This window comes from Petaurus breviceps, unplaced genomic scaffold (assembly GCF_028583685.1).
Source record: "Petaurus breviceps papuanus isolate PSGF00001 unplaced genomic scaffold, PetGlider_PUasm1.0 209, whole genome shotgun sequence".
NCBI lineage: Eukaryota > Metazoa > Chordata > Mammalia > Diprotodontia > Petauridae > Petaurus > Petaurus breviceps.
Window position 1 is genome coordinate 3273963 of NW_027185854.1, and position 23705 is coordinate 3297667.

Sequence of the window (23705 nt, forward strand, 5' to 3'; positions counted from 1 at the left end):
ATCCAGGCCACAAAACTATTAAGAATTCTAGCTCTAGAAAGCTTCCTCCCAGCTTATCAATCCACTTAGCACATGGTCTCATTTAAACTATACTTAGGGAATACATCACAGTTCTATTCTCCTCTGAGCAAGTGATCTTTGAACATTCTGGTTCCACGTCAAACTTCAGAGTCTTTGAAAGCTTGGAAATAACAGGGTCAGCCACCAGAAGGGATGGAAAAGAGTGACCTGCCCTGAACAAATGGCTGCACTCTGAGAAATGTCTCTCATGCACAAAATTGTCTGCAGCTTTGAAGATGAGACCACTGCTTCTGAGTCACAGATTTTGACAAATGATTAAGTGCTTGGCATAGCTGTTATTTAAGTGGTGTTTTCTCTTTAGGAAAACAAACTGGATTTTCCAGCCCAAAGTTAGAAAGTTATTTGTTCAATACAGAGAAGAAAATGCTCCTCCCCCTTGTTCTCCCTTGCACTCATTACTAGCTCTTCCAGAATCATTCATTCCTCAAGGCTAAAGACCACCACTCACTGGCATGTGGAAAGATCAATAAAGTGGAACATGGGATGCCCAACATCTAAGTCTACACATGCAGCCCCAAACTGACCGCAGTCCCACAGAGTGGGTCAGTGAAAGATGTAGGTTTGGTAAGAACTCCCATCATAACTGTGTTCTCAGAGGATGGGTGGTTAGGGAGGGGTTGAGATTTGCACCGCAGGAAGGCACATCCCCACGGATGAGATCTGAAATCCCCTGGAGTCCTGGACTGCTACCATTGATGTCGGGCTAAAATTGCACTAACATTTTGTTTTTCTGTCTTCACAGATACTGAGGGCTCTTGGATGAGGTTTAAAATGTACAAAAGAATAAAGGAGAAGCAACGCCGAGGCCCCAAATGCCCCAAACTGGTATTAGCCTATGGTAATACTGCCAGGAAGGCAAAAGCCTGCAACGAGGTAAGGCTTGTGAAAACAAGAAAAACGTAAAGGGAACCAAGAAGAGGAGAAGTGAAAAGACCAATGGCCAGAGAAAACAGCATGCAGCATAGACAGAGAAAACAGAAGGCCAACTCTTATATTGCTTGATCTTCCAAATGGGACAAGGAGGAAATGAAACAAGTATGTCTATGTGCTAGGCACTGGGCTAAGATCTCTACAATTATTATCTCATTTGGTCCTCATAATGACTTTGGGGGGTAGACACTATTATTATCCCCATTTTACAGAGAAGACAGCTGAGTTAGAGAGAATGTTAAATGAATTGCCCAGGGTCATACAGTTAGCAAGAGTCTAAGGCTGGATTTGAACTTGTCTTCTTGATTCTAGGTCTAGTGTTCTATACTTATTAACATGAAATTGAAGCTTAAAATGGGAGAAAAGAGGGTGTCCAGCCACTTTAAAAATGCCCAAATGTTTAATAATAGGTGGCATTTCTATTGGACTTTAAGGTTTGCATAGCTGTATATGTGTGCGTGTGTATACATACCCCCCCCCCAACACACACACACACATTCACACACATTTCCTGCTGGATATACAAAGAAAAACATGAAATAGTCTCTGATCCCCAAAGTACTTATCTTCATTTGGGAGGCATCAGCATATACACATACAAGTACATACAAAGGAAATACAAAGCCATTTTAGTGGGTGGAGAGTGCCAACAACTAGAGAGGTCAGGAAAGGCTTCCCATAGAAGGTGGCACCTGAAAGGAGCCAGGAATGGTGGGAGATGATGGTAAGCAAAGGAGAGTCCCCCAGGCCCTAGGGACAGCCTTTACAAAGGTACGGAAGTGGGAGATGGAGCTCCCACTTCTGTGCAGCATGCATGCCCATGTTTGTACCCGTGCGCACACACACACACACACACACACACACACACACACACACGGCATCCTCAGCTTTATAAGACTTTTGGGATACCCTATATGACCTTACTGAATGTCAAACCCAAATGACTCGGTAAAGATAGGAAAGACATCTTTAAGGGTTTGAAGGACCGTCTCCTAGAAGAGAGGTTAGATTTATTCTGCTTGGTCTTACACCATAGAATGGAGTGCAATGGGCAGCAGATGTTGCTTGTCCTTCATTCTCTAAGAGGCCCATGTAACATGTAAATGAACCTACTTGCTTCTCCCACATGGAAGCCCATCTCCTACTTGCCTGGGTCTTGGCGGCTTTCTTTCCTCTAGGTCATCTTCATCTCTGACCATCCCTGGTTTCCTTCAGGCTCATTCAGATACCCCCTCCTAGAGGAAGCCTTTCCTGACCTCTCCAACTCTTAGCACTCTTCACCCACTGAAATGACTTTGTATTTCTTCTCTGTGCACATGCTGACACCTCCCAGAGGAAAGCAAGATCCTTGAAGACGGTGGACTTTGTTTTTGTTACGCAGTGCCTAGCACAGTTTTGCCAAGTGCTCAATAACAGGTGCCCAGTAAATACCTATGGAGTTGAGGGAAACCTTTCTACCTGAGTTATCTAGGTCTGGTAGAGCTGGCTGCCTTTAGGGGGTTTCTGTGCAGTTGAGGTTTTCAAACCAACATTGGGTTATCACTGGATGGGATGGACAAACAGCCCATCGTAGACCCTTCCAACTCCATAATTGTGCACTGTATCCTGCAAATGGGACAAAACAAAACCAACTGGAATATGCCATCATATGGTATTTGGAGAATATGGTAATTTGGAGAAAATTAGAGAGAATGGGAAAGATGTAGTTTTGCCATTCAAGGAATGTCAAAGGAAGAGAGAGAAGATTCCAGAAATTTTAGAATGGTAGTTCTAAGATTCATTTCTGGAAAAAATTCTACAAGGAAACAGAATTAAGTTGACTAGGAACATGACATGCCAAATGAATACCACTGGCCCCTACTCTAATATCCCATACTTATGGCATGGAGGTAACCTAAAAAAAAAAGGGAAAAGGAGAGTCCAGAAACTTGAGAGTGGTAATCTTGAGATCTGCCTCTAGAAAATTCCAGAAGATGCTGGAACAAACTGATTAGAAGATACCATGCTGTGACTTTTCAAAGCATGAAGTCTCAGTCTGAGATTCTAGAAGGCTTTGCCAATGGAATTTCAGCGAGGAAGGTTCTTAGTACTTTATGACCTAGAACAGACTGCGTGTCTACTATCTAAGGAGCAGCCTAGCCATATTTAGAGAGGTTAGCTGCAAAGAGATGGCTTTTTATTTTGGCCATGCAACTCTTGAAGGTCAATGATGGCTTGTGATCCTTTACTGAGGGACAGAGGATCCCTATTTTCAATTCTTCAAGGATGGGTGATTTTGGAAATGTGGGTAATTCTCCTGCTGACCCTGATCAAAACTACAAGTAGCCTGGTAGATTGTAAGAATGACAGAGATGCAGGGCACTTGATTTAAACAAGACCTAGGAAAATGTCATGGTTTCTTTGTGGGAAAAGATGGAGAAATGTAGGGAAGAGAAGGCAAGGCAAGAAGAATTTCTTTATTACCTGTGGTGTTAAGTACTTTGCAAATATTATCTCGTTTGTAAAAAGCACAATGTAGACTGGATGAAAATGCAATCAGCTGGATCTGCTGCTGCTTTACTCGAAAGAGGGCTGCTTAATGGACTGATATAAGTCTGGAGGGCTGTGGAGTTCTAGGGCTCTTGTCTTGTTTATCATTTTGTTGGATGAATCACATTAACCAAATTTGCAGACGAAACAATGCTAGGAGTGGTAATGAATACAGTAAAAGAGAAAATGAGTATTTAAAAACTTGGGCAAGCTTGAACAAGCCCAGAACAACAAGATGGATTTCAACAGGGATAAATCAAAAGGCCTGCATGAATTCTTTAAGTACAAGATGGAAAGGCCTGAACTGGACATGGGAAAGAAGCCTCTATGATTTAACTGAGTCCATATAAGCTGGCCGTGTGATGTACAAAAGCTGATGCAATTCTAGAAAACAAAACAGAAGTGGAATGTTCAGGAAAAGGGAGCATACACTCTACATTGGTCGGGCCACAACTGGAGATGGGCATCCACTTTTCAAGAGGGTCACTGACAAACTAGAGTGCATACAAAAGGAGGACCCCAATGGGACTTAGAGGATTCCCAAAGACATCCTCCATGAAATAATTGAGGAAACCAGGGTTTGGTGTGGAGATAACAGAGCTGTCTAAGCATCTGAAAGGCTGTTATGTAGAAGGAACCGCAGGCTTATTCTGTATTGAAGTGCAGAGGGTACAAGTCAAAAGGGAATGACATCTCTAAAAGAAACCAAATAGCTTTAATACTGATGATGGCATATACCACATATTAACTGTTCAATAGTGATTTTACTAAGTGTCCTCATACATTATTGGAGTATAGGACAGCACAGATGGAAATGGACAGAGTTTCAATAGTTATACTTACTATAATGGTAAAAGGGAGAAAAGCAGGTGGACTACTCTTCAGTCAGGAGGTCTACACCTTTTGAAGTTTCTTAGGCACACCATCTCTGCCTTTGTCTTCATTCTAGATGGAAAAAAATAGAGACGCCTTGAAGTGGTGACAATTGGAACAAATTTATCATTTTTATTGCAAGGCATCCCCTGCAAGCCAGGCTGTAGAGAAGAGAAGTTCTTCTAGTTTCATTTCATCTATACATGACACACCTTTTGGGAAAGTTGTTTCTCCAGAAACTTTCCCTGACTTCCATTGCACACCCATAATCAATGTTTTCACATGCAAGGTCAATTTCACTTCAGGATCCTAACATTCTATACATGAGCTTTCTGCTTATGTCAACAGTGATCATTTTCCCCCCAACCCCCCATTCATTCCCAAGTAAATTACTTGACCCACAATAGTTTTTGAATATGTGATCAATCCATACAATCTGAGGCCCTCCTATGGGGCACACGCATTAAAATCCATCACCCAGGGAATTCCTAATTCACCAGAAATCCTTGGCCTTGAGTATTTAACCAAGCACTTCTTCCTTCAGTCTGGCTTCTGACATGGAGGAGACATTACTAATTGGAAAAGCCTCCTGGAGAAACTTTTTCAGATTCAGAAAATGGAAGCAGGGACCAACTTCTGCTCAATGAATAAAGATGTTACTATCACTTCTTGTGTAAGGGAGCCCTTAATTTTTTTTAATCAGTCACTAGGTCAAGAAAGAGTTTCTAGACCCCTAAATATAATTTTTATATTGTCTGATTCAATTAAACAAGTACTTATACTATAAAGCTATTTTGAAAAAGGCACCAACCATGCTATGAGCTGAGGGCTGAGTTAATAGGGATCTCTGATTATGTCTGGTCCATTCCAAATGGGAAGGAAAATTCCAAACATTGATATGGCAGTGGCCTATGGACATTTGTAGACAGAGCGCTGAATCTGGTTAGATCTGGCCTCAGATCCTACTAGCTTGTATGACCCTGGGAAAGTCATGTAATCTCTGTCTGCCTCAGTTTTTTCGCCTGTAAAACGGGAAATAATAACAGCACCTACTTTCCAGGGTTGTTGTGAGGATTAAATGAGAGGATTTTGTGAAGTGCTATGTAAACCTTAAAGCATTGTATGAAAGTTAACTACTGCCCCCACCACCATTACGTTCAATAAAGTACTCAGTGTCATTTAGACTTAAGTTGAGAGACATCTCCATTCTAAATGTTCATACAGGCCTTTTGTGCCCAACCTGTGGCAGAGCTTTCCAAGCTTATGTTGGTCTTATTAGACACATTTGGACACACTGTCCATTGACCTTGACATAGTGATACCATTTTGGCCCTCTTCAATTATGAAGGACAACAACTGGTATCATTTAGAGGTAAGAGGATAGATTTTCTGCCCAAACCTGATGTCTAAAGTGAAGAGTTTTATAATGCAATGATTGTTTTCTCTCTTTAACACTAACTTGTGCATTTTCTCTGTCCCAATCTACTAATTGCCAGACTAGGAGTGTCTAGAAAGCAGAAAGTCCATTTTCCTGCCTTCCCTCAACCCCATCTAAACCCCAGGGGCCAAGGGAGCTGGCCTATAACTTGATCAAACGTTTTTTTTCTTTTGTGTGGCCATCAGGATTAAGTGACTTGCCCAGGGTCACAGAGATACTAAGCATCAAATGTCTGAGGTCACATTTGAACTCAGGTCCTGCTGACTCCAGGGTTGGTGCTCTACCAACCTACCACCTAGCTGCCCCGATGAAGCATTTTTTAAAGGTAACTTTAGCAATTCATATTAGCTTTTCATATTTGTAAACATTTCAAAGACTTAAAAGTGACAGTCATACCATTTCAAGCAATAATACCACAAAGTCCTACCCCTGGATAATGTAAACAGAAATATGTTAAACCTTTTCTCTTCGTTGGACAGAAATGAAAATAGCTCCTCTTCCTAACAGCATGAACAAGTCAATAAATTTGAGAGCAGAGCTCTCTACTTAAACTAACCACCCAGTGCCATCCTTGAATGAAAGCTAGATCATAGGACAGTACTGAACGGACAACAGCAGCTAAGGGCCCTCACAGAAGCTGACATTAGCAAGCTCTTGTACTCAGTTATCCTGACCCTGTCAGCCTCAGTTCTGTGGTCTTCAGGTAGGACACAAGACTTCCCAGTCACCTCCCAGGCTGACAGAAGGCTGTAAAGATTAGATATTATCTAGAAAGCACTTCAAGAGTTGGTCCAGAAGTCAATATATGAATGTATATACCAAAATAATACTAATGCTCAATTAAAAAACTTTATTAAGCCCTTTGTAGGCACTTAATAACTTTATTGATCGCAAAACTTTCAAGAAACTCAAAGCCCTTTGCAGTGAGGCTAGCTAGGAAATTTTCAGGCCATTAAAAAATATTGATTTTCTTTAAGTTATATAATTGAGGGAAAAAAAGAAATCAACCTAGGCAGACCATGTCAGAATTAACTAGCTGGAATTGATTGCTAGAATTAACATCACCTAGTTGACTTTGAGATCTTTAGGTCATATTTTTTTAGACTTAGAACAAAAAGCACCTCCTTGAAAAGGTGAAGGAATTAGACCTGCCTGGTTTTTTTTCCTCCCAAAGAGAAGCAAGAGAGCTCTTTTAAATGAATCTTTGTAATGAGCTGTGTTTATCTGTCTATCTGCACCCCCACAGAGACTGCCTTGGGGCTGATGATGTTTCCTTTGGGAACAGACTATTGCTTCAGTATGGTCAGCTGGATTCTGATAATTCCCTTGGTTGAGAATGACTGAGCCAATGTTAGAATTCAATTCAATTCAACAAGTATTTATGAAGTGACTTCTATGTATGATGCTGAGGACTGAGAATACAAGGACAGAAGGAAAAAAGTCTTTGTTCTCAAAGAGCTTACATTCTACTGGGGAGGGAGGAAGAGAAACAATATTTACATGGATTAACGATAATGATAGCTAGCATTTATATAGCATTTTAAAGTTTGCAAAGCACTTTATAAACATTACTTTAAATAAATAAAATAAACATAATCTAATTTGAGGAGGCAGAGTTCACTAAAAACCATGGGAGAATCTTTCAGAGGTGTTGGCATCTGCATTGAATCCTTAAGAAATCTAAAAGTTCTAAGAGATGGCACATTCCAGATGTGGCAGGCACAGTCTAGGCAAAGGTCCTGAGGTGGTAGATGGGAGAATCTGCTACAGAGCTGGCAGAGTTTGGGGAAAAGCAGTTTGGCCATATTGGTTGCACTATTGAATTTGGAATAAGGAGTTGTGTGAAATCAATATGGAAAATAAGGCTGGAGCCAGGTTGGAACAAAGAGTTTTTGTACCTTTTCCTAGAGGTGAGAGGGTCAGTAAATATTGTTCTTAAACAGAGGAGCGATGACATCAGACCAGGGCTTGAGGAGATGGATTTTGACAGCTATGTAGAGGACAACTGGAGAAGTCAGGCAGGCAATAAATATTTATTAAGTACCTACTATGCATCAGGCCCTGTGCTAAGCACTTAGGACACAAATACAAATAAAAAAATAATACTTCTGCCCTCAAGATGCTTATAATCTGAGGGGAGTGAGACAATACACAAAAAGAAACTGAAAAGGGGGAGGGAAAGAAGGTCCCTGAGGTCTCTGGGGGCATGTTGAAGTCCAAAGAAGTCCTAAAGCAGTGGAACTGGTGGGAAAAGGGGAGAAGATTGGGTTAAGACCCTTCTTTAAACAGAGGACCTGGAACCCATGGCCCTGCCTATCAGTCAGAGTAGCAGAAGGCGCTGATAAGCTGTGAGTACAAACAGAAGATGAAGAACCAGAACAGATGCAACATGGAGTCTGGTGAGATCGCTACTGGAATAGTTCAGGTAATTATACTTTTATGGCTTGTGGCCTCGTTTGCAGCCTTTTCATAGAGCAATAATATTTAGGAGCAGCTATTGCTAATAGTCTCCTGTTCAGGTATTAACTATGGGAAGTTTTACTTTCTATTCATAGAAAGTAAGACTAAAATTTTCTAGGTTTTGGTCCTACAAGGATGACTAACCATAAATTCTAACATTCAGATAAACTAAGTGAACAGAACCATGAACTGACCTCATTTCACTGCCTGTGAGAATGACCACAGAAATAGATACACTTAGACACACTAACAGTGCTGACTGCTACAGAGGATGCACTTCAGACATGGGCACCCTCCTTGGGCACATGGGAAACTTCGGAATCTGGTATAATGTAGCCTTGGAGGGATTCATTAAGGCAAATAGACTATGACTTTAAAATTCTTCTTTTAAAAATGGTGAGTGGCAAAAGTTCTAGTCACAAGTAATGCTTTAGCAACAGAAAAACGATATGGGCATGGGGGACACTCAATTCACGTGTTTCCCCTAGAGGGGATCATGTTTGGAACAAACAGCCCACAGAGTTTTAAGGAAGGAAAAAAACTGGTCAGGGCATTCACCATTTCCCTAATTAACACAGGAGTAGTAACACACCTCTGACTATCTGAGACCACTACCAAGAAACCAAAGAATGGGATGAAAATGACAGCTTTACTCCAGCTACAGCCTCTCATTCTCTTGCTGAAATCATCTATACAAGGTGCTATGGATTCCACAACTATGCACCACCCCAAATAAATCAACATCATCTATATAAAAACCAGGTTGTTTTATTACTCTGAAAACCCTCCTCAAGACCACTGTCATGGGGCTGTGGTCCTCACAAGAGGGAAGAGATGTTGGTTATGACATGCTTGAATGGTATTAGCTATCATTTCATGGAATTAGTTTAAATAAAAAACAATGTCCAATCATACGCATGTATGGAGTGTGTGGCAAAGACATTTTGGAATGGGAACAGTTATTGCACATTGAGTTCCATAATGGAGACCAAAGATAATTAGTGCATAAATCTAAAGTCTTATGTCTTATTTGCTCTTTGCTTTCTTCAATATATTTGCTTGAAATATATACTTTCTCCAAAACATGATTCTCTCTCTCTCTCTCTTTCTCCCTCTCCCACCCCAACACAACCTACACTAATAAGAGGGGAAAATGAGCTCCTAAAAACTGGTGATATTCTCAAATGATCTTAATGAGATCACACTGTAAACTGATCTGCCAGGGAACAGGATAGGAACAAAAAACCCCGGGGGATGCAATCTGAGCAGTGACTTTCTCCAAGCTTTCCTTTCACCAGGTGTTCCGTGTTAAATGTGTGTGTGTGTGTGTGTGTGTGTGTGTATGTGTGTGTGTGTGTATTAAAATAAACTCCTACATCTGAACTCCCATTGACATGATCCTTTATCGACCATTGCACAAGATACAGCAAAAACCCAATGTAAATCTCCCCAAGGTTCTATAGGATTTTAGCCAAATAAAGTGTTCCACATATGCAGTCATGTGTAGAGTGCACCTCTCTCATTAAAATAAAGGAAAAGTGTAAAAATGCTGTCATCCTTGTGACTCAACAACCATGTGTAATGGGAATGCAAATTTGGAAGATCTTCCCTGCCCCTAGGCTAAAGTGCACCTGAAGCCTGGGGTGGGAGGCTTGTTTTTCAGTAGATACTTTTTGATTGGCCAGTGGGTCCAAAAGGTTGTTATATTCTCTGAGCCAGGAGAAGGCTATATAAGCCCTGATGTGAGGCTTTGTTTTGGGGGCTCACTTTGAGAAGTGTTCTGTGATTTGATATAGATTCTGGGAAGCCGTTGTCCAGGGCCCCCCCGGTTTTGAAAAACCCAGATGTTGATTGGGTATGGATGTAATGGTTGGACAGTTTGGAAATCTGTCTACTTGATCTGTTTCTGTCTTGATAATTCTGCCTGTATACTTTGAAGTTCGGGGTGCTGACCTTTCCTCCTGAACAAGGTAAACGATATATGTCTGACTGATTAAAGTAAGCTTGTTAACCCATTTTGAGTTGCTTTCCTTTAACAAAGCAGATCCAGGAACCTGTGTTGGCAGCCACCCTGGGGACGCTGGGGTGCTTGCCGCTACACCATGGCATAACAGGTTTTCTACTCCTGGAGGAAAAAGAATTTGGATGTTGTATTTCATGTGTTATGCCCATTAATACAGGTGGCCTTAGTAGGTAAGAGTGTTGGACTTTGGAATCAGGAAGACCTAAGTCCAAGTCCTAACAGTAGATACTTATTAGCTGTGTAACCCTGAACAAGTCACTTAACTTCTGCCTGCCTCAATTTCCACAACTGTAAAATGGGAAAAATTCTAGCTGTGTGACCCTGAACAAGTCACTGAACCTCTGCCTGCCTCAGTTTCCTCATTGGAATTTACCTTCTAGGTTTGTTGTGAGGATCAAATGAGATATTATATTGGAAAGACTTTACAAACCTTGAAAGCTTTCCATAAATGCTGGCTATTATTATTAGATTATATAGTATGCTCTACTTTCTCAGTGTAGAACCACTATTTTACCACAGAATTCCACAATTCTTCAGAATTAAGATTTTATTTAGAATTTAATACTGTGAAGAGCAGGGATTTTGTTGGTTTGGACACTCCCTTTCACCAATACAGATCATCTCCTGCTAGGGGCTTGGTAAAAGGTTTTCAAGAGTCAGCTTGGCTGAAAGTTTCCTATTCCTGAAGATGACCTGGCAATGAGCTCCTCTGACCTTTGTTAGGTCCTTGGACCACAGAGATATAATCTCTTGCCAGGCCCTTACTCAAGGCTTTTTGAACTTGGCACAGACTGTCAAGGCCTTGTGCTCTTCTTCTGACATAGACTTTGAGGTGCCAAGGCTTTCTTCTAAGCCATGATTGGGCATCAACCCGGATCTTCTGTAAAGTCTCCAAGATTTTAATATTTAAAAGGATGTCCACCCCAGCTGGATCTGATGCTAGATAACAAATCTTAGAGACCTCTGTAGTCTATCTGATGCTTGTTTCTCATTCCAGCGCTAGTTGGAGAGTATTCCAAAAATACCCTTTTCTGATCTTGCTGCAGTTATTTAGTTCCATGTTTTTAAGGCACTCCCCCCTCCTTCCCAGCTCCCAACAATATCTTAGCAAGCCACCAGGATTCAGTCCAAATCAGATCTTGATTGTGAATATATGAATGTACTAAATCAGATCAAAGAAACAATGTGAAGCGAAAGGGGTTTTGTGGTCTTAATCCTATTCCCTTTACTTTTTGTCTTCATTATAAAGCCATAAAAGCTTTTCAAAGTAACATGAATGCATTTGGCAGTCTCACCCCTCGTCTTTCAAACCAGAATAACAACAATAAAGCAAGGCATATTTATGTCCCAGTAATCTGTACTTTACAGTAAAAACTCTCTAAAATAATCAAAGAAAAAATACACAAATATGAACTACAAGTATTTATATTCATAAGATCCCAAGAGCTTAGGGCAACTTCAAAGATCATTTAAGTCTCGGACCCTGGTCTCTAGTCAAGGCTTCAGCAAAACAATTCGAGGTAGGTAGCATAATGGTTACAGTGCTGGACTTCTGAGTCAGGAAGACCTGAGTGTGACCCTGCCCTCAGACACTTACTTGTTTGACCCTAGGCAAAGTCACTCAACCACTCTGTATGCACATCGGTCTCCTCATCTGTAAAATGGGGGAGTTGGACTCAATGGCCTTTAAGTCCCATCCAACTCTAAAACTATGAACCATCAAAAGCTGTTTACTCTCATCTAAGGTTCTTAAAAGATTTAAAAGTAAGAAGCTTACTATCAAGAACTCTTCTTGTATCACCTTATTACATTTCTCTAGACCATTCCCTTAGCCCCATCCCTCAATAGATCTTTCCTCTTTTCAATAAATCTACAAGTATTCTGAAATCCATGCAATCTTCTTCCCCTCCTTCTTGCTATGATGTCTCTACCCATCTCTCAGTTATTCTCTAACCTTTCTCCATGACTTCTGGATTTGGATGATGGCTTTTCCTCACCACCTCATCCATCCCTTGATCCCTGTCCTTGATGGACCCAAAGTTTTCACATCAATAACCCTGCTCATATCCTGACCAGAAAGCTCAAATCTAACCACCTCCTTTTCCCATCTTTCTTCAGCAATTCAGACGTGATCATATCTATCTTAAAGTTCACCCTCTCACCTCCAAGATCCAGAATGCTGAGATGTCACTCTTCAAATGCAATCTTCTCACAGTTTCTTCTCTCCCACATTCTTGCCTTAAGCTTGCTCACTCTTTACCCTTTCCAGTCTAATCTCATACTCTGGTCTCTATCCCAGCTGGCTTACCTTTTGACCTCGGAATGCATAGAGGGCTTTCCCATCTTTATATATTATTGCATATTGTTCTTTACCTTCGGTTCCCCCTAGTCCCCTAAATTACTACCCATCCTTCAAAGCTCAAGCCACATGCTGACTAGCTACTCTATAAAGTCCAAAGCCTACTTCCACTGAGATAAAGGCATCTACCGAACTTATGGCCTTTTGGGCAGAAGGATGGCATGACTGGAGTGGTATATTCAGTGGGTTGGAATTGGAACAGACTGAAGGCAAGAGGACCAAACAGGAAGCCAACAACAGAAGAGCAGAGTTCCTGTGTTTGATAAGCCTCGAGTTCAAAATTTTCCTTACATCCCATCCAAATTCTCTCCTGAAGAAAATGAATCACAATCCTTTCTGTTCAGTATTTTGTGGAGACGGAGAGCAACAGCAAGTATTCTCTCAATAGACTTTCATTTTCTTAAATGTCATTACTCAGTTATCCTTGAGGAACTTATTTCTCATCTCTGCTAAAGACCCTTCTTGTGGCATGGATGGGACTCCAGTTTTTCAAAGGTTTATAAAAGAAAAATACACATTCTTTTTTTCAGTTCAGATTAAGTAAGACCAGAAAGAAAGTGACAAATATGTATCCATCCCCTGAGGCCAAACTCAGATAGGAGCATCAGGATAGAGGTGATCATCAGATAATAAAAGGACCAGGGGCAATTCATTTCACTTGCATGGGCCTCTGTTTCTTCATTTCTAAAATAAGGGGTTTGTAACAGATGAGCAATGCAGCCCCTTCAAGCTCTAAATCTATGGTCCTATGAATTTTTTAAAATCATAATTCATGAAAATCATCTACTAAGATATAGAAGTATTGTTATTTGTAATCACAGAGAGAGTACACACACCTGTAAAATTATAGTTCCTTTAAAATGGAATTTTCTTATGCAGATATTAGAATTAATATACTAATTAATTTGCAAATACAGGCCTATTAGTTATTCCAGATAAGCTATGTACCCAGAGACAATACATTGGCTCGATGTGTGAATTAACCAATGACCTGCCCAAGTATTGCCTATAAAATTTAGTCTTAGGAACTGGCGATGATCCCAACCTTCTGGAAATAAAGTCTGTCCTAAAATACATTTCATAAGATATGTACAAGCCTGAGTCATATTTGAATTTTCCTATTAGAAGCATGGTCACGATTTCCAAAAAATAGAAATAATCAAGCTGCACACAGTTATAGAGAAAACCCTAGAAGCTTTCCAAGGTCTGTTGGGTATTTGCAGGCCTTCTTAGGAGTTGTGTATTTGAAATAAGGTGCTCCCAGAGCTCGGAGTCAAATCAGGCTTTTGATGCCCAATATTTTTCATAAGCTGTTGGCACTTGAACACAATTTTCCAAAATGTTTGAAGCCAATGTATAAATCATTCATCATAATAAACTATAAACTTTTGTAACAGAATTAAAGGAAAGATTCATCTTTCAAAACTCTAAAAGCAAAATAATGCTTTAAAGAAGTAAATCTAAATGACCCAGGATTTGTACCTTTTCCACACTGTCCTCTACAGCTGGGGGAAAGCAAACCAATAGTTCTCAGACAAAGAGCAATGCCCTTAAATCATGAGTCATGATGATGGGAGAGTTGGTTCAGGCCCTTCTGACGTTTTAAGTTTCCCAGCATTTTAAATCTTTTAAAGCAAGTTTTCAAATGGAATGACTTTTTATAAAGTAAGGTCATATAGCTGACTTCTTTATTGAAACCTAAGTAGATGATTTTTTAAAAAAGCAATTGGGGTTAAGTAACTTGCTCAAGGTTACAGGGCCAGTTATTTCTGGGTGTGGTGCTGAGTGTCTGAGCCTGGATTTGATCCCCAGGTCATCCCGACGCTGGGGCTGGTGCTCTTACTCGCTGTGCTACCTGGCTGCTCCGAGATGATTTTTTTTAATCCCAAGAGGTTTATTCAAAATCTCTTCAAAACAGCAATAACAACTATTAACTAACAGTAATAACTGAATGGTAAAAAAAAAAAAAAACAAATACAACTAATCAGTGACTTTGTATACCATGAATTCTTTCAAATATCATAAGCCAGTCCTCACACTAAGATTACAGAATATTAAAGTAGCAAGGATACACACACACCACAAAGTAGAATGTAAGAGAGGTAACAAAGAAGTATAGCAGGTGAGGGTAACCAAAGATCGTGTGTGCGTGTGTGTGTGTGTGTGTGTGTGTATGTGTTGGGGAGGAGCTGAGAAGTCAATATCAAGGAAGTTTTCAGGAAAAAGGCAGCATTTTAGCTGTGTCCTGAAGGATTATTTCAACAGGCAGGGACAATAGAGAGACTATCATAAGTTAGGGCACAGCTAGAACAGGGCACTGAGGCAGGAAAGCAAAATGTGATCATGGAATTTTAAGTAATCTAGTTTGGCAATTGTGTGCCAAAAGACTTACTATTTTAGGTAATAACCACCATCATCATAACTGACTTTTATAATGGAGAGGCTGGTTGTAGCCAGACTGAGCATATCCTTTAATGCCAGGATAAAGAATTTATACTTTATTTGGTGATAATTAAGAGGTAAGGTTATCTGCTTGGAAAGCAAATTTGGAGGTTCAACAAGAATGGAAAAGATCTGGAACAGTCACTGTGAAGAACGCATTACAGAGTCTATAAGAACAAAAGCTTGTTTGAACAACAGTGAGGGCCCAGGGGAGACCAAGACAAATTTTCAGACAATCAGTTTCAGGGCAGGTAGGTGCAGTGAATAGAGTATCAGCCCTGGAGTCAGGAGGACCTGAGTTCAAATGTGACCTCAGACACTTAACACTTACTACCTGTGTGACCTTGGACAAGTCACTGAACCCCAATTACCCTGCCTTCCCCCCTCCAAAAAGACAAAAAAAAAGAACCAGTGTCATGACAGAGTTACAGAGTTGAAAGGCACGATCATTTAGAACAATATCTGTGAATGAGTTGCCTCTATAATATTCAACAACTAGTTCCCCAGTTTGTTCTTGAAGATCTCCATGGAGGGGATACCCACCATCATCTGAAACCTACTATTCCACTTCTGGACAGCTCAAAAATCTTTACACTGAATCAAAATCTATCACTCGGTCAAACTTCTACCCTCTCTGGCTCCTAGGTCTTCCTTCTGGAGCAAATTAGGATATAATCCTCCCACATGACAGTCCTTTAAATACTTGAAAACCATGACCAGATTCCCCTAAAGAACTTTATTCTCTAGGCTGAACAAAAAAAGGAATAATTCCTGACCCTAAAGAGCTTATATTCTGGCCAGGAAAACACATACACTTATAAGTTGATATTAAAAATATACAAAGTAAATATAAGATTTTTTTCACTCATATAGATGATGGTGCTTCAGCTGACCTTTGAAGGAGGCCAGGGATTCTAAGATCTGGAGATGAGGAGGTAGTGTATTCCAGACATGAAGGACAACCTGTGAAAGGACATGGAGAAAGAAGATAAAATATACACTAGTGACAGCAAGCAGGTCAATGTGGTTACACTGTAGAATGTATGAAGGGTATATCATAAAATTTGGAAAGGCAAGCAAAAGTCAGTTGGGAGAGACTTTTGAATGTCAAGCAAACACATTTTTATTTTGATCTGAAGAGCCAATGGGGGCCAGTGGATCTTCTCAAGCAAGAGAAGAACATGATCTGATATGTGCTTTAAGAATATCATGTGGCCAACTATGCAAAGAATGGATTGGAGAGAGGAGAGGATGGAGGAAAGGGGACCAATCAGGAAGCCATCATGATAGTCAAGGTGAGGTATTCCAAGGGCCTGAAGTAGGGTGGTGGTTGTGTGAGCACAAAAAAGGAGAAAGATGTGAGGGATGTTGTGAAGAAATGAGACAACTTGACAACTAATTAGATGAAAGGGTTGAGGAGTGTGAGTTGAGGATAATTCCAAGGTTACAAACCTAGAAGATCAGAAGAATGGTGCTGCCTTCAACAGAAACAGGAAAGCAGGAAAGAGGAATGAATTTGGGAGAGAAATATGTGGAGCTATTTTGGACAGAGTGAGTTTGAGATGCCTGGATAACATCCAGTTGGCAAAATCCAATAGGCAATTGATGGGGTAGAACTGAAGCTCAGAAGAGATTGGGCCCAGATACACAGCTCTTTGGGGAACATCTGCACAGAAGTGGTAGTCGGATCAATGGAAACTGATGAGATTGCCATCAATTGAGAGAGTGTAGACAGAGAAGAGGTCCCAGGACAAAGCTATGGGATGTGCCGACAGTTAGTGGGCCTTAGCTGGATAATGTTAAAGCAAAGGAAACTGGGAAGGACTGGTAAGAAAAGCAGGAAGAAAATCAAGAAACAGTGCTGAAAAAACCCAGGAAGGAGAGAAAAGCCAGGAGGGTTATGTGGCCAACAGTGTCAGATGCTAGAGAGGTAAAAAAAAGAATGAGGATGGAGAACAGGTCATTTGATTTGGGAACTATTCTATTGGTAACTTTGGAGAGAGATTTTTCAATTGATTTATGAGGTTAGATACAGTTTAGCAAAGGGCTGAGGAGAGGAAATGGAAACAGTGTATATTTTCTTCCTGGTTTTAAAGTGAGGGAGTAGAGATGGGATGGTATCTGGAGATCTGGCAGGTAGGATCAAGTGCTTTTTTTTTTTAATGGGGGGGGGGCGGAGACCTGGTTGGTGTGCTTGCAGAGAAGGAGCCAACAGATAAGGAAAAACTGGGTCTCATCTTCCCCATTAGATTATAAAGTCAAGGAAGCCAAGGACATGCTGATCCTTGTGTCTCTCTCCAAGTATCTGCCGACCTCCCGGCTAAACTAACACCTGCTTTTTGCTGTATTTGTGTGCTCATACGAGTGGGGGTGAAGCATACATTTGTATTTCCTTGTTCTTTTTCATGGTCAGTGAGTACAGGGAAGTTAGATAGCAAGTAACTACGTAGGAACATTAACAGAACATTCCCGAACCTGCCGTATATTCAGGAGGCTTCCTCCTAGGCAGACAGTGAGCCTGAGATTACAGAACGGGCCAATGAGTTCGATCTAAAACAAAAAAAGGATGACTTCATCCATCTCAAAAGGCGGGGGGGCGGGGGTATTTTGGAAGGGAAAACAGAATTTCTCTTCTGGTTCACAAGAGATCCTGACACTGGGATGTCGGACTTCTGACCCACAGAAGATATTGAGTGAAGCTACATCTGGGGAACTTGGGCGAGGCAGACTTGGAAAGTTTATCTACCTTGACGTAGTTTTCCTGTATATGCACATCTAATTACCTTACCAGGCCATTCCATTTCTAATTTGTTTTTGCAAATAAAATATAGCAACACATTTCTTATGATCTTGAGTGTGTGGTCTCAGGGGATAGGCGAGGATAGAGATACACAAACTGAGTACAGACTTGCAGGGGCAGTGGTGGCAGAAGGGGGGAGCTATTGGGTTTGTCAGCTCTCTGAACTCAAGAAGCTAAGCAGACCCAGGGACCACAAGTTTCAGGAGCTCAGACTCCTCAAACTGGGGTTTGGCAGTAACGGCGAATTTGGGAAAAAAAAGTGAAAGGCAGATGGCCTTAGAGTCCCCTCAATGATAAGCTGTGGATTCCTTGAGTAAAGGGGAATACTGTATCTTTGTAACTTCAAGCCTAATAGGCTGCCTTCTATACAAAAGATACTTATTAAAAATATCTGTTGAATTTAAAGAAATCTCAGAAAGTTGTCTTTCTTTAGGCAAGGCCTAAGGGGCAAGACTAGATCCCTCCCAAAAGGCTTTTTAGTTTGCATTTCCTTATTTGCATGTGCCTAATCTTCTGCTATTAAAAGGTTTCTTTGACCCTATTGGGGTCCAGTTATTGATCAGAGACATATAGGAAACCAGTAGACAAGATATAAACTGGGAAAAGTCAGTGACTGATTTTTATATGTTGGAAACTCTGGAACCCTAGAGATTCTACTGGGGGGTGAAGCTAGTAATGGATTACTCCAGCAGGTAGGCAAAGTTGGGGGACCTGTGAGAAACAAGGTTCTGGTGTAAGTCTGGGGCTCAAGAACAAGGAATACAATTTCCCTTTCCCTCACTGGGATCCAAGTTCAGTCTGCTGGACTTACCCTCTGAATGTCGTTCAGCTAGAACCTCAACAATTACAGTTTCTGCTGGAGGAATTCCTAAAGAGAAATCAGAGGCATGTTGTTATATTTTCTGTATGCAGTACAAATATCAAAGACAATCTATTTATCTGCCTATACAACAGCTTTAATTGTGATAAATTCATAAACATGTACAAGTGTCGGATTTTAAATTTCCACTATTTCTAAAGAGCTCACTACCTCATTCTATTTTTAAAAAAAAGCTTTTGAAATGATATGAAGGGTGTTTCCCTAAATAAGAAATCATTGAATATACTATGCTAATCTAATTCTGTAGGAATTTTGAAGGTTTTATCCTCAAAAAAGTTGAAATAAGACTAGATTATTCATGTAGAACATTACAACTAATAAAGTATGCATTATGCTCCTGAGGCCCAATCCATTCTGAAACTGCAGGGTCCAGCTGCTGTGCTCTCAGACATTTACCCCTATCCACAGGGACATTTTGCTGGGAATATATGCATAATGAAGGCTTTCTCATGGTGTTGATAACCCATCATCCCAGCTTCCGGATATTACTCTCCAATGGCAGAAACAGTGAAATGTGGCTCCATTTTCCAATTAAGGTTAATATTATACCATGTGGCCTAATTTTAAAATGTCTTGTTGGTGCCTTTTGTCTGTACATCATTGTCATTAGGAGGAAATCTGCTCTCCACCCCACCCTTCACACACAGACAGACTAAACTTCCCCCTTACTCCATAAGATAAAAATAATTAAGGAGAAATATCTGATACAGTAACCACATCTGTCTGTATAACATTCGGCCCCAGTTACTACCCTGCTTGCTTTAGCTTTGAAGAATATAAATGCCAGCTATATGCAACCCACTTTCAAAAAGCCACAGCAAATCATCACCCCTCTCTTCTTCCCCTCACCAGTGACACACATAAAGTAAAAAGAAAGGAAAATTGAAAAGTCTGCAGATACTTGTGGTCACACAAGAATGAGAAAAGAATACAGCGGTCCCAACAGAATCAGTTGCCTATACAGTCTGCCAGAATGGCTATTCTGTTGCCTGAATGCAATACGTTGGAGTCAAGACTGCAGAAAAACTGACTTTAGCCAATTCACCAAAAGAAATTAGGCGAGGGAGGGAGAGTTTGTTTTGTTCAGGGCTAAGAGGCAATATCCCAAATGACTAACTAATATTTATACTGGAGGATCTGTGACTGATGATCAGAATGCCACCCTTTTCAACATATTACCTGTTGTTTTCAAGTTGCCAAATGACACCCCAAGGAGAATAGCAATGCTTTGCATTAGCTAAGGATAAGAAGGCCACAGGAGGCTAATCTGCTTTTGAGTAGAACACCAGGCCCAGGTACCTTCATCGGGAGAGCTGAGAGATCTGCCTTTGACACCTGCACCTGCTTTTTTCTCACTGGCTGAGATCCTATGAACTGACAAAACCTCCTGAAACCCAGCTCCACATCTTGGAGAAGGTTCTCCAATACTAAGCATCTGTCTTTTAGTTTAAGTTTGGGAAATCTTGCAAGACGGAGGGCTAGAAGGCCCACGAGAATGCCAAAGAGGTCTGAATGCCAAGTGAATGGATGGGTCTCTCCCCTCCATCTCTTCTGTCTGGTGTAGAATGAACAATCACCTAGAGTTCACAAGCTCTTCTGGGTTAACCAAGGGGGCTAACCAACTTACAGGGCCATTTACTGGCCTTTAAAGGTTTGCACAGTGTTTTCTAGGAAATAATCTTCATGGATAAATAACAAAAAGATTCCCATAGTAGCTCTATTAGATTGTTAGAATGAAGAGTTGAACTTTGAGTGGAAAAAAAACTTGGCTTAGTAGAGGAATTTTCTTTGCTGGAAGTTCCCTCTACCAATAAAATCAGAGGTCTAGTTAAAAAAAAAATTACCTGTCATGATGATGAAATAAGGTGAGTCTCTAAGCTGTAAAACTTAAGAGTTCACTAGAAATGTCCACCTCTCTTATTAGTGGGTAAGCTGACTGCCTGCTCTAGGCCAGGGTCTTGTACACCACAGCTATTTGCCAGCTACTCATAACTAATTAAAGGCAGTTTTGTTGTTTGCTTAGACTGCATGGGTTTTTAACCTGAGGTCCATGAACTTTTTTTTTTTGCTTTTTGGAGGGAAAAAGGCAGAGCAATTGGGGTTAAACGACTTGCCCAAGGTCACACAGCTAGTAAGTATTAAGATTTGAACTCAGGTCCTCCTGACTTCAGGGACGGTGCTCTATTTACTGTACCACCTAGCCACCCTGTCCATGAACTTTTAAAAAAATGTTTTGATAACAATATTTCAACACTTGGCTTCCCATATAATCTTATTTTATTTTATGTAATTGAAAATGTTATTCTGAAAAGGAGTCCATAGCCTTCACCAGACTGCCAACAGGGTCCATGAAACAGAAAGCACAAAAGTTAAGAACCCACAGCTTAGAGATGTTTGTTCTTATTCCCTTCCAAAACTCTACAGGAGTAGGATAAAGGTGTAGTTAAGACCCTAAAGGAAGGCAAAAGAAAGGAAACTTGGTGTGGTTGCCAAGGTGCTAAGGGGCCAAGAGGGACAATGACAGCTGATGACCCACCCTTTCCCCCCATACCCAAAAGAGCAGTTTGTTACATCAGTCCATAGGGGAGTTATTAGTGAAGACAAAGAAAAAGACTGAGGGTCTTATTTTCAGCAAGTATGGAGAGCACAGTGGATTCTGTAGGTATCTGCATTATGTGATGCTAGTGTTTCTGATATGGTCAAGTAACTCATGGATATCAGTGCATTGATGTGATTCAATGGAAAGAACATGGAATTTGGAGTTGGAAGATCTGAGTACTCCAGATCTCCCATGTAATGCTTGTGTGATCTTTGGCCAATCACTTAAGTTCTGAGGTTATAACTGCTGTGAGAAGCCCATTCCCTCACCTAACAAAAGAGGAGCTTGGACTAGATGACCTCTAACATACTTCTATAAGTCTATGATACTGTGACTCTCCCCCCATAAGAGACTATGATGAGGCTCAAGGATCGGCCCTTGCGTCTGAAGATTGCGAGGGAAAGTGAAGAATTCCTTAAGTGAAAACCAAAGGGAAGCAGGAAGCGTTTCAATGTGAAAATGAGAAGAGATAGAAGGGAATCCTGACCTGTGTGAAATGGGGTGAGTGTGTGTGTGTGTGTGCACACATAGGCATGTGTGTGTATACACACAGGTGCCCACACACATCATAGTATGTACTGGTTTAAATAAGAAAAAGAAAAGCCTTAAAGAAGAAATAAGAAAAGATGCCCAGGATCAGAAACAATGGGGAGCAGTTTTTCACTCAACAATTATTTTGCCTTTGTTTCCTGTCAGGAAGAATGATCTTTGAACTGGAAAGTTAAAAATGACTAATAGGCAGCTGAAACTCAAACTAAGTAGGGAGATGGTAAGAGAGCACTCAGTTGCCATAGTAAGGAAGCACTTAGTTGCCCCTGATGAGTTCTGAAGTCTCCAGATGCAAATAAAATTACATCCTTTGGTATTAAAAGAACTGGTGGAGAGATGAGTGCTGAGCCATTCCCTGGGGATGCTGGAAGTACTGTCAAGAACAGGAGAGGGACTGAAGGATTGGAAATGGGCAACTGTCCTGATTTCCATCCCCACCCCACTCCCAAAAAGGGCATGGGTGGAGTAAAGAAGAGATTCTAGGGGCAGCCAGGTGGCTCAGCAAGTAAGAGCACTGGCTCCAATGTCGGGATGACCTGGGTATCAAATCCTGGGCTCAGACACTTAGCACCACACCCAGAAATAACTGGCCATGTAACCTTGAGCCAGTTACTTAACCCCGATTGCTTAAAAAAAAGAAGAAGAAGAGATTCTACAAACTAAGATCAATGAGTTTGATTTCAATTCCTATTGGTGGGTCCATGGGCCAAGAGGTCCAGTAAGGATCAGGCCATTATAAACTTTTTACAAAGGGTGGGAGAATACAAGCACTGCCAGCCTACCTCCCATGGCATTATTTCCCACAGATCTGAAAGGATACAACCTACCAAATTCAGTACCAGTGATTCCAGTAAGCCAATGGGCTGACCTATACATAAGGGAAGAGATGCCAGGACATTTGTGAATAATCTGTATAACCTTAGCATGAAAATTAAGATTAGGGAAATCCACTGTCAGAGCAGCAGAGCAGATAGTGGCACTCTAGGGCCAGGAGTCAAGAAGACTCTTTGTTCCTGAGCTCAAATCTGGCCTCAGACACTTACTAGTTGTGTGACCCTGGGCAAGTCACTTCACCCTATTCACCTCAGTTTCCTTGTCTGTAAAATGAGCTGGAGAAGAAAATGGCAAATCCAATGTCTTTGCTAACTCCAAATGGGGTCACAAAGAGTCAGATATGACTGACCAATTGTCAGAATAAACATGGAGGCAGCATTGATCCCACATCCCAATGAATCATGTTTTGACTAACTGGCTTCCTGAAAGTTCCAGCTAAAATCCCAGCTTCTAAGAGAAGCTTTTCCTGATCTCCCCTAATGCTATTGCTTGTCTCCCCCTTATCACCTCCAATTTTTCTTCTAACTTTTCTGTATACAGCTGTTGCTTTCATGCTGTCTTCCTCATTAGACTGTGAGTTCATTGAGAGCAGTTTCTGTTTTTTTTGCATTTCTTTGTATTCTCAGCATTTAGCACATAGTAGGAGCTTAAGAAATGCTTACTGACTGGTAAAGTGCCCAATATCTCTTAATAAAGTTATTAAGTTTATAATAAGACTGCACGTGGTTTAGCTTGGTGGTTCAGTGGATAGAGTGCCAAGCCTGAAGACCTGAGGTCGAATCCAGACTCAGGCACTTACTAGCTGTTTGATCCTGGGCAAGTCAAAAACCACTCCAATGACTTTGCCAAGAAAAGCACCAAATGGAGTCGCGAACAGTCAGACCCAACTGAAGTGACTGAACAACACG

The 23705-nt window shown here is 40.9% G+C and overlaps 1 protein-coding gene across 5 annotated transcripts in view; it reads right to left on the reverse strand.

Moving 5' to 3' along the window:
- Window positions 1–23705, reverse strand: part of LOC138165491 (volume-regulated anion channel subunit LRRC8B-like) — a 97174-nt gene that overhangs the window by 18419 nt on the left and 55050 nt on the right. For 3 of the 5 annotated variants that reach the window (XM_069093882.1, XM_069093884.1, XM_069093883.1), the window contains exons 2-4: window positions 18747–18803; window positions 16029–16098; window positions 4384–4485 (exon numbers count right to left, since the gene is read on the reverse strand). The gene's annotated coding sequence lies outside the window, so the exon portion shown is untranslated. The remainder of the gene's footprint in view (window positions 1–4383; window positions 4486–16028; window positions 16099–18746; window positions 18804–23705) is intronic. The other 2 variants (XM_069093886.1, XM_069093885.1) reach the window with 1 other exon arrangement.